General features: G+C 46.1%; 1 pseudogene across 1 annotated transcript in view; it reads left to right on the top strand.

Annotated features, from left to right (window-relative positions):
- The window catches only part of LOC127919577 (E3 ubiquitin-protein ligase TRIM71-like), a 29,843-nt pseudogene that overhangs the window by 1,229 nt on the left and 16,216 nt on the right, over positions 1–12,398 (top strand). The gene's annotated exons all lie outside the window — the stretch shown is intronic.

Below are 12,398 nucleotides of genomic sequence, written 5' to 3'. Positions count from 1 at the left end.
GGGTGTTATTGGACACCTCTTCAAAGCCTAATGTGGGTTTGGGTGTTATTGGACACCTCTTCAAAGCCTAATGTGGGTTTGGGTGTTATTGGACACCTCTTCAAAGCCTAATGTGGGTTTGGGTGTTATTGGACACCCATTCAAAGCCTAATGTGGGTTTGGGTGTTATTGGACACCTCTTCAAAGCCTAATGTGGGTTTGGGTGTTATTGGACACCTCTTCAAAGCCTAATGTGGGTTTGGGTGTTATTGGACACCCCTTCAAAGCCTAATGTGGGTTTGGGTGTTATTGGACACCTCTTCAAAGCCTAATGTGGGTTTGGGTGTTATTGGACACCCCTTCAAAGCCTAATGTGGGTTTGGGTGTTATTGGACACCTCTTCAAAGCCTAATGTGGGTTTGGGTGTTATTGGACACCTCTTCAAAGCCTAATGTGGGTTTGGGTGTTATTGGACACCTCTTCAAAGCCTAATGTGGGTTTGGGTGTTATTGGACACCCCTTCAAAGCCTAATGTGGGTTTGGGTGTTATTGGACACCTCTTCAAAGCCTAATGTGGGTTTGGTGTTATTGGACACCCCTTCAAAGCCTAATGTGGGTTTGGGTGTTATTGGACACCCCTTCAAAGCCTGATGTGGGTTTGGGTGTTATTGGACACCTCTTCAAAGCCTAATGTGGGTTTGGGTGTTATTGGACACCTCTTCAAAGCCTAATGTGGGTTTGGGTGTTATTGGACACCCATTCAAAGCCTAATGTGGGTTTGGGTGTTATTGGACACCCCTTCAAAGCCTAATGTGGGTTTGGGTGTTATTGGACACCTCTTCAAAGCCTAATGTGGGTTTGGGTGTTATTGGACACCCCTTCAAAGCCCGATGTGGGTTTGGGTGTTATTGGACACCTCTTCAAAGCCTGATGTGGGTTTGGGTGTTATTGGACACCCCTTCAAAGCCTGATGTGGGTTTGGGTGTTATTGGACACCTCTTCAAAGCCTAATGTGGGTTTGGGTGTTATTGGACACCCCTTCAAAGCCTGATGTGGGTTTGGGTGTTATTGGACACCCCTTCAAAGCCTAATGTGGGTTTGGGTGTTATTGGACACCTCTTCAAAGCCTAATGTGGGTTTGGGTGTTATTGGACACCTCTTCAAAGCCTAATGTGGGTTTGGGTGTTATTGGACACCCCTTCAAAGCCTAATGTGGGTTTGGGTGTTATTGGACACCCATTCAAAGCCTAATGTGGGTTTGGGTGTTATTGGACACCCTTCAAAGCCTAATGTGGGTTTGGGTGTTATTGGACACCTCTTCAAAGCCTAATGTGGGTTTTGGGTAGCAATATCATAATTGGACACCTCTTCAAAGCCATGGATAAAGTGTGGGTTTCTGCTGTTATTGGACAAGCAGCAGTGCAGCCTCATGTGGGTTTGGGTGTTATGGTGTCATTCTGATGTCACTAAGCCATTCTAATGTAGGCGTTTGGGTGTCATTGGGCACCTCTTCAAAGCCTAATGTGTCATTTGGGTGTCACCCTTGTCATAGCCTAATGTGGGTTTGTTTAGGTGTCATTCTGACGTCCCTTCAAAGTGTCATTCTGACGTTTGGGTGTTATTGGACGTCACTTCAAAGCCTAATGTGGGTTTACTAGGTGTTATTGGACACCTCTTCTGAGCCTAATGTGGGTTTGGGTGGTGTCATTCTGACGACACCTCATTCTGAGCCTAATGTGTCATTTGGGTGTGTCATTCTGACGTCCCCACTTCAAAGTCATTCTGGGTTTGGGTGTTATTCTGACGACACCTCTTCAAAGCTAATGTGGGTTTGGGTGGTGTCATTGGACACCACTTCCAGGCCTCATTCTGGGTTTGGGTGTCATTCTGACACCACTTCAAAGCCTATGTGGGTTTGGGTGTTATTGGACACCTCTTCAAAGCCTAATGTAACGTTTGGGTGTTATTCTGACACCTCTTCAAAGCCTGATTCAACGTTTGGGTGTTATTGGACACCTCCTTCAAAGCCTGATGTGGGTTTGGGTGTTATTGGACACCTCTTCAAAGCCTAATGTGGGTTTGGGTGTTATTGACACCTCTTCAAAGCCTAATGTGGGTTTGGGTGTTATGGGACACCCATTCAAAGCCTAATGTGGGTTTGGGTGTTATTCCCACACCCCTTCAAAGCCTAATGTGTGTTTGGGTGTTATTGGACACCCTTCAAAGCCTAATGTGTGTTTGGGTGTTATTGGACACCCTTCAAAGCCTGAGATGTGGGTTTGGGTGTTATGGACACCTCTTCAAAGCCTGATGTGGGTTTGGGTGTTAGTCACCTTCAGACCTAATGTGGGTTTGGGTGTTATCCCAAATGGCACCTATTCAAAGCCTAATGTGGGTTTGGGTGTTATTGGACACCCCTTCAAAGCCTAATGTGGGTTTGGGTGTTATTGGACACCCATTCAAAGCCTAATGTGGGTTTGGGTGTTATTGGACACCTCTTCAAAGCCTAATGTGGGTTTGGGTGTCCATATTCAATGACACCTCTTCAAAGCCTAATGTGGGTTTTGGTGTTATTGGACAAACTCAAATGGGATCTCTCCATTTGGGCTAGACATTCTCTCTGTCTCAATATCACTCAATTCTGGTCTCTCTCATAATACCAAAGTCATGGATAAAGGCTCGTTCTCTGTCAGTGTCTCTGCTGGGGTGTCTCTCTGGACTAAGCAGCAGTGCAGTCCCTCTCTCTCTGTCCTGTCACTCTCTCTGTCTAACGTCACTAGGTGTCATTCTGATGTCACTACTAGGTGTCATTCTGGCTGTCAGGTGTCATTCTGACACTAGGTGTCATTCTGGCGTCACTACTCTGTCATTCTGGCGTCACTACTGGTGTCATTCTGGCGTCACTACTAGGTGTCATTCTGTCTCTCGTCTCTCTGGCGTCTCTACTCTGTCATTCTGGCGTCATGGTGTCATTCTGGCGTCACTACTCTCTGTCATTCTGGCGTCACTACTCTGTGTCATTCTGACGTCACTACTCAGGTGTCATTCTGACGTCACTCCAGGTGTCATTCTGGCGTCACTCTGTCTGTCATTCTGGGTCTCTCTGTCACTCTCTCTCTTCTCTCTCGTCACTACTAGGTGTCATTCTGACGTCTCTCTGCCAGTGCTGTCGTGAGACTCTGTCACTCTCTGTCTCTGACTCTCTGTGCAGACAGTGTGGTGCTCTCTCCTGTGCCTGCTGTCCCTGTCTCTGTCATCTGTCTGGAAGCCTTTACTCTCTCTGGAAGGCCTCTCTGGAATCTCTCTGACTGTCTCTCTCCTTCAGCAGGTGTCAGTCATCTGGGAACATGTTGAGGATCTCTTCTACTGCTCTCTATGTCTCTCTGTATTCCCACTACCCCCACTGACACTTTCTATTTGTCTCTACCCTGTCTCCTCTTGTCTCCTCTCTGGCTCTCTCTCTCTCTGGTGTTGAATTTGAATTCCACAGAAGGTCACTGGTAAGGGACGGAAGCCCGTCACTGCATTGTTGGTTGTCTGTTTCCCTCAGGCTTGAGGTCAGGGGTTAAGGGCGTGGAAATCCAGCATCTGGTTAGCCATGTGGTGACAGTAGGTTGGGTGAAGTTAGACACCTCCCAAACCTAGTGTGCATCCCAAATGGCACTCTATTCTTAAATAGGCCACTCAATTTGACCCGACCCATTGTAGGACATAGTTTTGGATAGATTTGTATTTATTTTTCCCTGCCAGACGTTTTTAGAAACTCAACTCACTCGATACCTTAAGTAACTTTGTTAAAACAGTTTCCCTTTTCTAGTTGTGAATGGCCTTTGGTCTAACTCATCCTCTAATGTCATATCCATTCAATGTTTACCAGCTGAGAAGAATGTGTTTTGGGTGCTCTCTCTGTCACTAACCAGTTTAGTCTCTGTCTGTCTCTCTAATCTCACGACGATCTGATGAGACACTGCTACAGGCTATAGGTTAATCTGTTTTCAGATATAGTCTCAGTCACTAACCAGTTTAGTCTCTGTCTGTAAATGTCTCTCTCTCTTGACGATCTGGGGACCATCTGTCTCTAGGCTATGTCTAGTCTCTGTTTTCAGATATTGTCTCTGTCACTGTCAGTTTAGTCTCTGTCTCAACTCATCTAATGTCATACCTCTGATGAGACACTGCTACAGGCTATAGGTTAACTGTGTTTTCAGATATTGTCTCAGTCACTAACCAGTTTCTGTCTCTGTCTGTAACTCATCTGTCACGATCTGATCTCACTGCTGTCTATAGGTTAATGTGTTTTCTCTTGTCTCAGTCTCTAACCAGTTTAGTCTCTCTCTGTCTCTCTCTCTGTCAGGACTATCTCTGAGACACTGCTACTCTGTCTCTGTGTCTTCTCTCTATGTCTCAGTCACTCTGTCTCTGTCTGTCTCTGTCTCTCTCTGATGAGACTCTGTCAGGCTATGAACTGTCTCTGTCTGGCTCTGTCTCTGTCACTGAAATCTCTGTCTCTCTCTGTCTCTCTGACTCTGACAGCTCTCATCTCTGTCAATGATTCTCTCTGTCTTGTCTCTGGGGAGGAGGCCCTGTCTCTCATCTGACTCTCTGTCTCTCTCATTCTGTCAATGATCTCTCTCTCTGTCTCTCTCTCTGTCTCTCTCTCGTCTCTCATTGACTCACTGACAGCTCTGAACTTCTCTCTCTGTCTCTGTCTCTGACTGTTAACTGGGGGAGGAGGCCTGGTCTCTCTCTCTGACTACTCTCAGCTATGAACATTCAGTCTGATTCTCTGTCTTAGACTGTCTAACTGGGGAGAGGCCAGGACTCTCTCTCTCAATCTCTCTGACTCTCTCATTCTGTCAATGATTCCACAGTCATTAGTCTCTGTTCTGTCTCTCTCTCGTCTCTCTCTACTCTGTCTCTCTCTGAACATTCAGTCTGATTCCACAGTACATTAGACAGTTAACTGGGGGAGGGAGGCCTGTCTCTCTTGTCTCTGTGACAGCTCTGTCATTCAGTCAATGTCTCCACTGTCATTAGACAATCTAACTGGGGGAGGCTCTGTCTCTCATTGACTACACTCTCAGCTATGAACATTCTGTCTGATTCCACTGTACTTCTCAGTTAACTGGGGGTCCTCTCTCATTGACTGTCTCTCAGCTATGAACATTCAGTCAATGATTCCACAGTAATCAACAGGACAATCTGTCAGTTAACTGGGGGAGGAGGCCCGTCTCTCATCTGACTACACTCTAATGACTCTATGAACATTCAGTCTCTTCCACTGTCATCTCAGTCTAACTGTCTCCCTCTCTGGCTCTCACTCTCTGTGTGTTGACTTTGATTCCAACAGAATTAGGTCACAAGTTGGAAGGGACGGAAGCCCGTCACTCATTGTTGCACTGTTGTCTGTTTTCAGTCAGGCTTGGGTACATTAGGTTAACGAGGGCGTGGCCACACTGGTTGCCATGTGGTGACAGTGTAGAACATTCAGTAAAGACTCACCAAACCCAAACCTTTTTGTAGATTACATTGATACACTGAAGCTTGAACATTCTATCAATGAGGAAATTTAGAAAGTTAACTGGGGATGTTTAGGCCTTGAGTCATTTGAATACACAACCTAGTTTGAACATTCAGTCAATGATTTTAGAGGAATGCATTAACTGGGGAACTCATCCTCTAATCAACAGGACAATAACATTAGTGGTTAGACATTAGAAGCCTTAACTGGGGGATGACACGTCCTCATCCTGACTAACCAGTTTAGAACATTCAGTCAATGATAACTCATCTAATGTCAGGAGGCCTCGTCTGATGAGACACTGCTACAGGCTATAGGTTAATGTGTTTTCAGATATTGTCTCAGTCACTAACCAGTTTAGTCTCTGTCTGTCATTCATCTACATGAACATTCAGGACGATCTGATCTCATCATGAGTCAATGATTCCACAGTGACACTGCTTCTCATTGACTCACAGGCTATAGGTTAATGTGTTTTCAGATATTGTCTCAGTCACTAACCAGTTTAGTCATCTGTCAATGATAACTCATCTAATGTCAGGACGATCTGATGAGACACTGCTACAGCTATGGTTAATGTGTTTTCAGATATTGTCTCAGTCACTAACCAGTTTAGTCTCTGTCTGTAACTCATCTAATGTCAGGACGATCTGATGAGACACTGCTACAGGCTATAGGTTAATGTGTTTTCAGATATTGTCTCAGCACTTAACCAGTTTAGTCAATGATCTGTAACTCATCTAATGGGGGAGGACGATCTGATGAGACACTGCTACAGGCTATAGGTTCATGTGTTTTCAGATATTGTCTCAGTCAACTAACCAGTTTAGTCTACTGTCTGCTAAACATTCAGTCTAATGTCAGGACGATCTGATGAGACACTGCTACAGGCTATAGGTTCATGTGTTTTCAGATATTGTCTCAGTACATTAGAATTAACTGGGGGAGAGGCCTGTCTCTCATTGACTACACTGACAGCTATGAACATTCAGTCAATGATTCCACAGTTACTCATTGACACACTGACAGCTATGAACATTTGGGACAGTTAACTGGGGAGGAGGCCCGTCTCATTGACTACACTGACAGCTATGAACATTCAGTCAATGATTCCACAGTACATTAGACAGTTAACTGGGGGAGGAGGCCCGTCTCTCATTGACTACACTGACAGCTATGAACATTCAGTCAATGATTCCACAGTACATTAGACAGTTAACTGGGGGAGAGGCCCGTCTCTCATTGACTACACTGACAGCTATGAACATTCAGTCAATGATTCCACAGTACATTAGACAGTTAACTGGGGGAGGAGGCCCGTCTCTCATTGACTACACTGACAGCTATGAACATTCAGTCAATGATTCCACAGTACATTAGACAGTTAACTGGGGGAGGAGGCCCGTCTCTCATTGACTACACTGACAGCTATGAACATTCAGTCAATGATTCCACAGTACATTAGACAGTTAACTGGGGGAGGAGGCCCGTCTCTCATTGACTACACTGACAGCTATGAACATTCAGTCAATGATTCCACAGTACATTAGTCACAGTTAACTGGGGGAGGAGGCCCGTCTCTCATTGACTACACTGACAGCTATGAACATTCAGTCAATGATTCCACAGTACATTAGACAGTTAACTGGGGGAGGAGGCCCGTCTCTCATTGACTACACTGACAGCTATGAACATTCAGTCAATGATTCCACAGTACATTAGACAGTTAACTGGGGAGGAGGGGCCTCTCATTGACTGAACTGACAGCTATGAACATTCAGTCAATGATTCAGATTAGACAGTTAACTGGGGGAGGAGGCCCGTCTCTCATTGACTACACTGACAGCTATGAACATTCAGTCAATGATTCCACAGTACATTAGACAGTTAACTGGGGAGGAGGCCCGTCTCTCATACACTACACTATGAACATTCAGTCAGATTCTATTAGAAACATTCAGTCAGTCATGATTCCACAGTACATTAGACAGTTAACTGGGGGAGGAGGCCCGTCTCTCATTGACTACACTGACAGCTATGAACATTCAGTCAATGATTCCACAGTACATTAGACAGTTAACTGGGGAGGAGGCCCATCTCTCATTGACTACACTGACAGCTATGAACATTCAGTCAATGATTCCACAGTACATTAGACAGTTAACTGGGGAGGAGGCCCATCTCTCATTGACTACACTGACAGCTATGAACATTCAGTCAATGATTCCACAGTACATTAGACAGTTAACTGGGGGAGGAGGCCATCTCTCATTGACTACACTGACAGCTATGAACATTCAGTCAATGATTCCACAGTACATTAGACAGTTAACTGGGGAGGAGGCCCGTCTCTCATTGACTACACTGACAGCTATGAACATTCAGTCAATGATTCCACAGTACATTAGACAGTTAACTGGGGGGAGGAGGCCCGTCTCTCATTGACTACACTGACAGCTATGAACATTCAGTCAATGATTCCACAGTACATTAGTCAGTTAACTGGGGAGGAGGCCCTGTCTCTCATTGACTACACTGACAGCTATGAACATTCAGTCAATGATTCCACAGTACATTAGACAGTTAACTGGGGAGGAGGCCCGTCTCTCATTGACTACACTGACAGCTATGAACATTCAGTCAATGATTCCACAGTACATTAGACAGTTAACTGGGGGAGGAGGCCCGTCTCTCATTGACTACACTGACAGCTATGAACATTCAGTCAATGATTCCACAGTACATTAGACAGTTAACTGGGGGAGGAGGCCCGTCTCTCATTGACTACACTGACAGCTATGAACATTCAGTCAATGATTCCACAGTACATTAGACAGTTAACTGGGGGAGGAGGCCCGTCTCTCATTGACTACACTGACAGCTATGAACATTCAGTCAATGATTCCACAGTACATTAGACAGTTAACTGGGGGAGGAGGCCCGTCTCTCATTGACTACACTGACAGCTATGAACATTCAGTCAATGATTCCACAGTACATTAGACAGTTAACTGGGGGAGGAGGCCCGTCTCTCATTGACTACACTGACAGCTATGAACATTCAGTCAATGATTCCACAGTACATTAGACAGTTAACTGGGGGAGGAGGCCCGTCTCTCATTGACTACACAGGGGGCTGCTGAGGGGAGAACGGCTCATAATAATGGCTAAAATGGAAGAGTGTCGAACACAAGGAAACCATGGGTCTGATGTGGTTTATACCATTCCATGTATTCCTTTCTAGCCATTACTATGAGCCTGTCCTCCCCAATTAAGGTGCCATCTACCGCCTGTGATTGGCTACCATCGCTCCTATCAGTGCAGTGAACTCGTGAGGAATCTTGTCTGGTTTGTCATTCTGTCTAGCTGGGGACATCCTCTGAGAACCAACCTCAGTCACTATTTTATTATTCTGTTTCAGTTCTTCTTCCTCTTCCTCCCTGTGAATCTCTTTTTCAATTTTAACCCATTTCATGTAAGAGAGGGAGCCCCTCCCGGTGCTTTGATATAAAAACTATTGAAAACTGCCCTGGCCCAGCCCCAGTTTATCCCCGGCCCAGCCCCAGTTCATCCCCGGCCCAGCCCAGTTCATCCCGGCCCAGCCCCAGTTTATCCCCGGCCCAGCCCCAGTTCATCCCCGGCCCAGCCCCAGTTCATCCCCGGCCCAGCCCCAGTTCATCCCCGGCCCAGCCCCAGTTCATCCCCGGCCCAGCCCCAGTTCAGCCCCGGCCCAGCCCCAGTTCAGCCCCGGCCCAGCCCCAGTTTATCCCCGGCCCAGCCCCAGTTCATCCCCTGGCCCAGCCCCAGTTCATCCCGGCCCAGCCCCAGTTCATCCCCGGCCCAGCCCCAGTTCATCCCCCGGCCCAGCCCCAGTTCATCCCGGCCCAGCCCCAGTTCAGCCCCGGCCCAGCCCCAGTTCAGCCCCGCCCAGCCCCAGTTTATCCCCAGGCCCAGCTTAGGACCTAACCAGAGAGAGAGGAGGGGTTCCTATGGTAGGACCAGACCTTCATCAGGAATGTGGAACGGTCTTCATTAGGGATGAGGAAGGAGGCCTGACTGGCAGTATTACTAATAGACCTCTTATGTAACAGAATTAGAAGCCAGACAGAAGAACTGGAGATCTGTTGTTTTATTCCCTACATGGAAAGTTCTCTCTCTCTAATGTAGCTCTATTCCTCCTAGTTCAGCTGGTTCTGAAGGTGGATGAACATTGTAGATGTTGTCCATATTGATTAGTTCTAGACCAAACCTTTAATACACGTTAAAGTTCTACTGTAGGCTACATGCACAACCATTGCATTGGCAGGACTCAGGTCTTTTAATGAAAGGAATTGTACATCTTTTCTCCCCGTGACTATAAATCTCTGTGTTGAAGAGACTTTGAAAATAGTTTTAACTTGACAGAGTGGACGTTTGGTTTCCCTGCTGGTCCTACAAGGCGGCAGACATCAGCAGACATTGCATTAACGATGGGGCCCATTCTTCTCATTGGGAATATCAAAACCATGTCTAGCCAAAATAACTGTTTATACGTCCCAAATGGCACCCTATGCCCTAGATAGTGCACTACTTTTGACCTGCCCCCTAAGGTAAAGTAGTGCACTATGAAGGGAATAGGGTGCCATTTGGAACGTAGACTCTGTGTTGCCATAAAGCAGGCAGCACGGCTGGCGAGTCAGTGGAACATATGTCTGAACATTTAATGCTGTTGTATGAAGAAGACAGATGGAACAGTCAGTCCAGTCCAGGGACATAAAGAAAGCCGTTGGAATGGTCTGCAGATTGTGTTTCTGATGAACAGTGGGAAGTAGAAGGGGGATTCACTCAGTGTGGGTCACGTTTCTTCTTCTGCTGAGTGTAGATTTTAGTACAGATGGAATATCACCATTGTAGGAAACAGAATGGGTGTACACACAGTCACCGCTGTGTGGAAGTGTTGGACACATCGATCAGTGTAGAGCTGGAGCTTGTCAAAGAGAGATGTGTCCGTGACACTTCCCTGTAGTTGGGTAGTTCCTTCACTCTACCATTAACCAGGGGCTCATATGGGTGTGTGTGTGGGGGTAAGTGTGGACTGTAGGGTAGTCCCCCCACCCCACACGCACAGCTCACATGGAAGCGCTTTCATAATTTTATATACAAGAAACGTCTGGCATGGCATCAAAGCAGCTCTTTCTCTGGGATGGGATGGAAGCCCTATTCCTAGACAGTGAGGGGCTCTGAAATGTCTCATGTGTTTTGGCTCATGGTCAGTCCATGAGGAGGCACAGTTCTTTATTAGGGTTCTGAAATTCTGGGACGTTGCATTATTCTGTCCCTCGTTACATTTCCAGTAGATCTACAGGCTAGCGAGGAAGCAACAACTTAGTGTAATTTACTGTCTGAGATTCTGATGAATCATAATTCCAGATGTTTTCTGATTTGGATGTGTTTTGATGTCCACCATCCCAGGGAATGGTTCCACTGTCCCCTTGTTTCACTTCAGACACATGAAATACCGTAACATGGACGTGATAACAGCTCTGTCCTGTTCCACAGAAGTCCAAGTGCATCCTGACTTTGGCCACTTCTGTTGGCAGTTTGGTGTTTAAAGGTCCCTCCATTCCTCCCCCTCCCTCTGTGATGCTGATAGATACAGGATCACAACCTCTGGTGCGATAACACAACACTAGGACTGTAACGGTCACGGAATTTTGGATGACTGTAATTGGCCAGCCAAATGACTGCAGTCACCGTAATAACCGTTTTGAATAACAAACGTATTCTTTTGGCTGCCATCTTTCTCCTCTCCTCTGCTGCTCTGATCTGGGGGCTAAAGACATCAGCATACTTCAGTTGTGCTGGCTGCTAGCCCAAACCCAATGAGTGTACTCGCAAACTCCTTTAAAAGACCTTCGCTTGAAAAACGTGAAAAAAGCGTGTATTTCCATTTGTTGATTTGAGACCCCGTAGCCAGTATAAACTTCATCAAAATAGTCCCAATAATTGAAGATAACCCAAGATACCCGTCATTCATTGAGACATTTTTATGTTTGCTGCAGCATGAAAACATGTGTGGCCAAACAGCTGAAAAACCCCTTACTAAACGTGGTGTTGAGGGCTGTGTTAGAGGTCCTAAAGGGCTGTGTTAGAGGTCCTAAAGGGCTGTGTTAGAGGTCCTAGGTCCTAAAGGGCTGTGTTAGAGGTCCTAAAGGGCTGTGTTAGAGGTCCTAAAGGGCTGTGTTAGAGGTCCTAAAGGGCTGTGTTAGAGGTCCTAAAGGGCTGTGTTAGAGGTCCCTAAAGGGCTGTGTTAGAGGTCCTAAAGGGCTGTGTTAGAGGTTGTCAGCCTGTTGAGGGCTGTGTTAGAGGTGTTAGTCAGCGCTGATGGTTGGCCTTTGTTGTGGGGAGCAGAAAGCACCTCCGAATCCATTGACATTTTCAAATGGCTGACTGGGAAGAGGGAAGGGGCCAATGGGTGAGCTATGTACCCCGACCCATGCTGAGTGATCCATCATTTAATTTGAGGGCTTTGTGGTGCTGAGTGGACTAAACACACACACTCTCGTACTGAATCTCCAGAACTAACTCTAGAGCATAAATGAACTCTCATTGTGAAAACTCTCTGACAACTTAACCTCTGCATTAAACCTTAGTATCGTCAGAGTATGTCCCCACACCAGCACCAAGTTATATTATGACTGTTGCTATAGAGACATGTACTATACAGTGCTTGAATGGATTTCTGGATCTGCCACACATACATACATTTTAGTGGTAATACATAGGAACACAGCTAAGATAAACATCTTCAGGGGCTCTGTATTGGAAATATTGATGTTCTTGGCAACAGACCAATGTAATTGTTTATTGGCCTCCTTTCTCTATACAATGTAGTGATTGGCCTGCATCACTCACCCTA

The sequence above is a fragment of the Oncorhynchus keta genome, unplaced genomic scaffold (assembly GCF_023373465.1).
Source record: "Oncorhynchus keta strain PuntledgeMale-10-30-2019 unplaced genomic scaffold, Oket_V2 Un_contig_17125_pilon_pilon, whole genome shotgun sequence".
NCBI lineage: Eukaryota > Metazoa > Chordata > Actinopteri > Salmoniformes > Salmonidae > Oncorhynchus > Oncorhynchus keta.
Note: the sequence above shows the minus strand (reverse complement) of the source record. Positions and strands in the feature narration are given on the sequence as shown.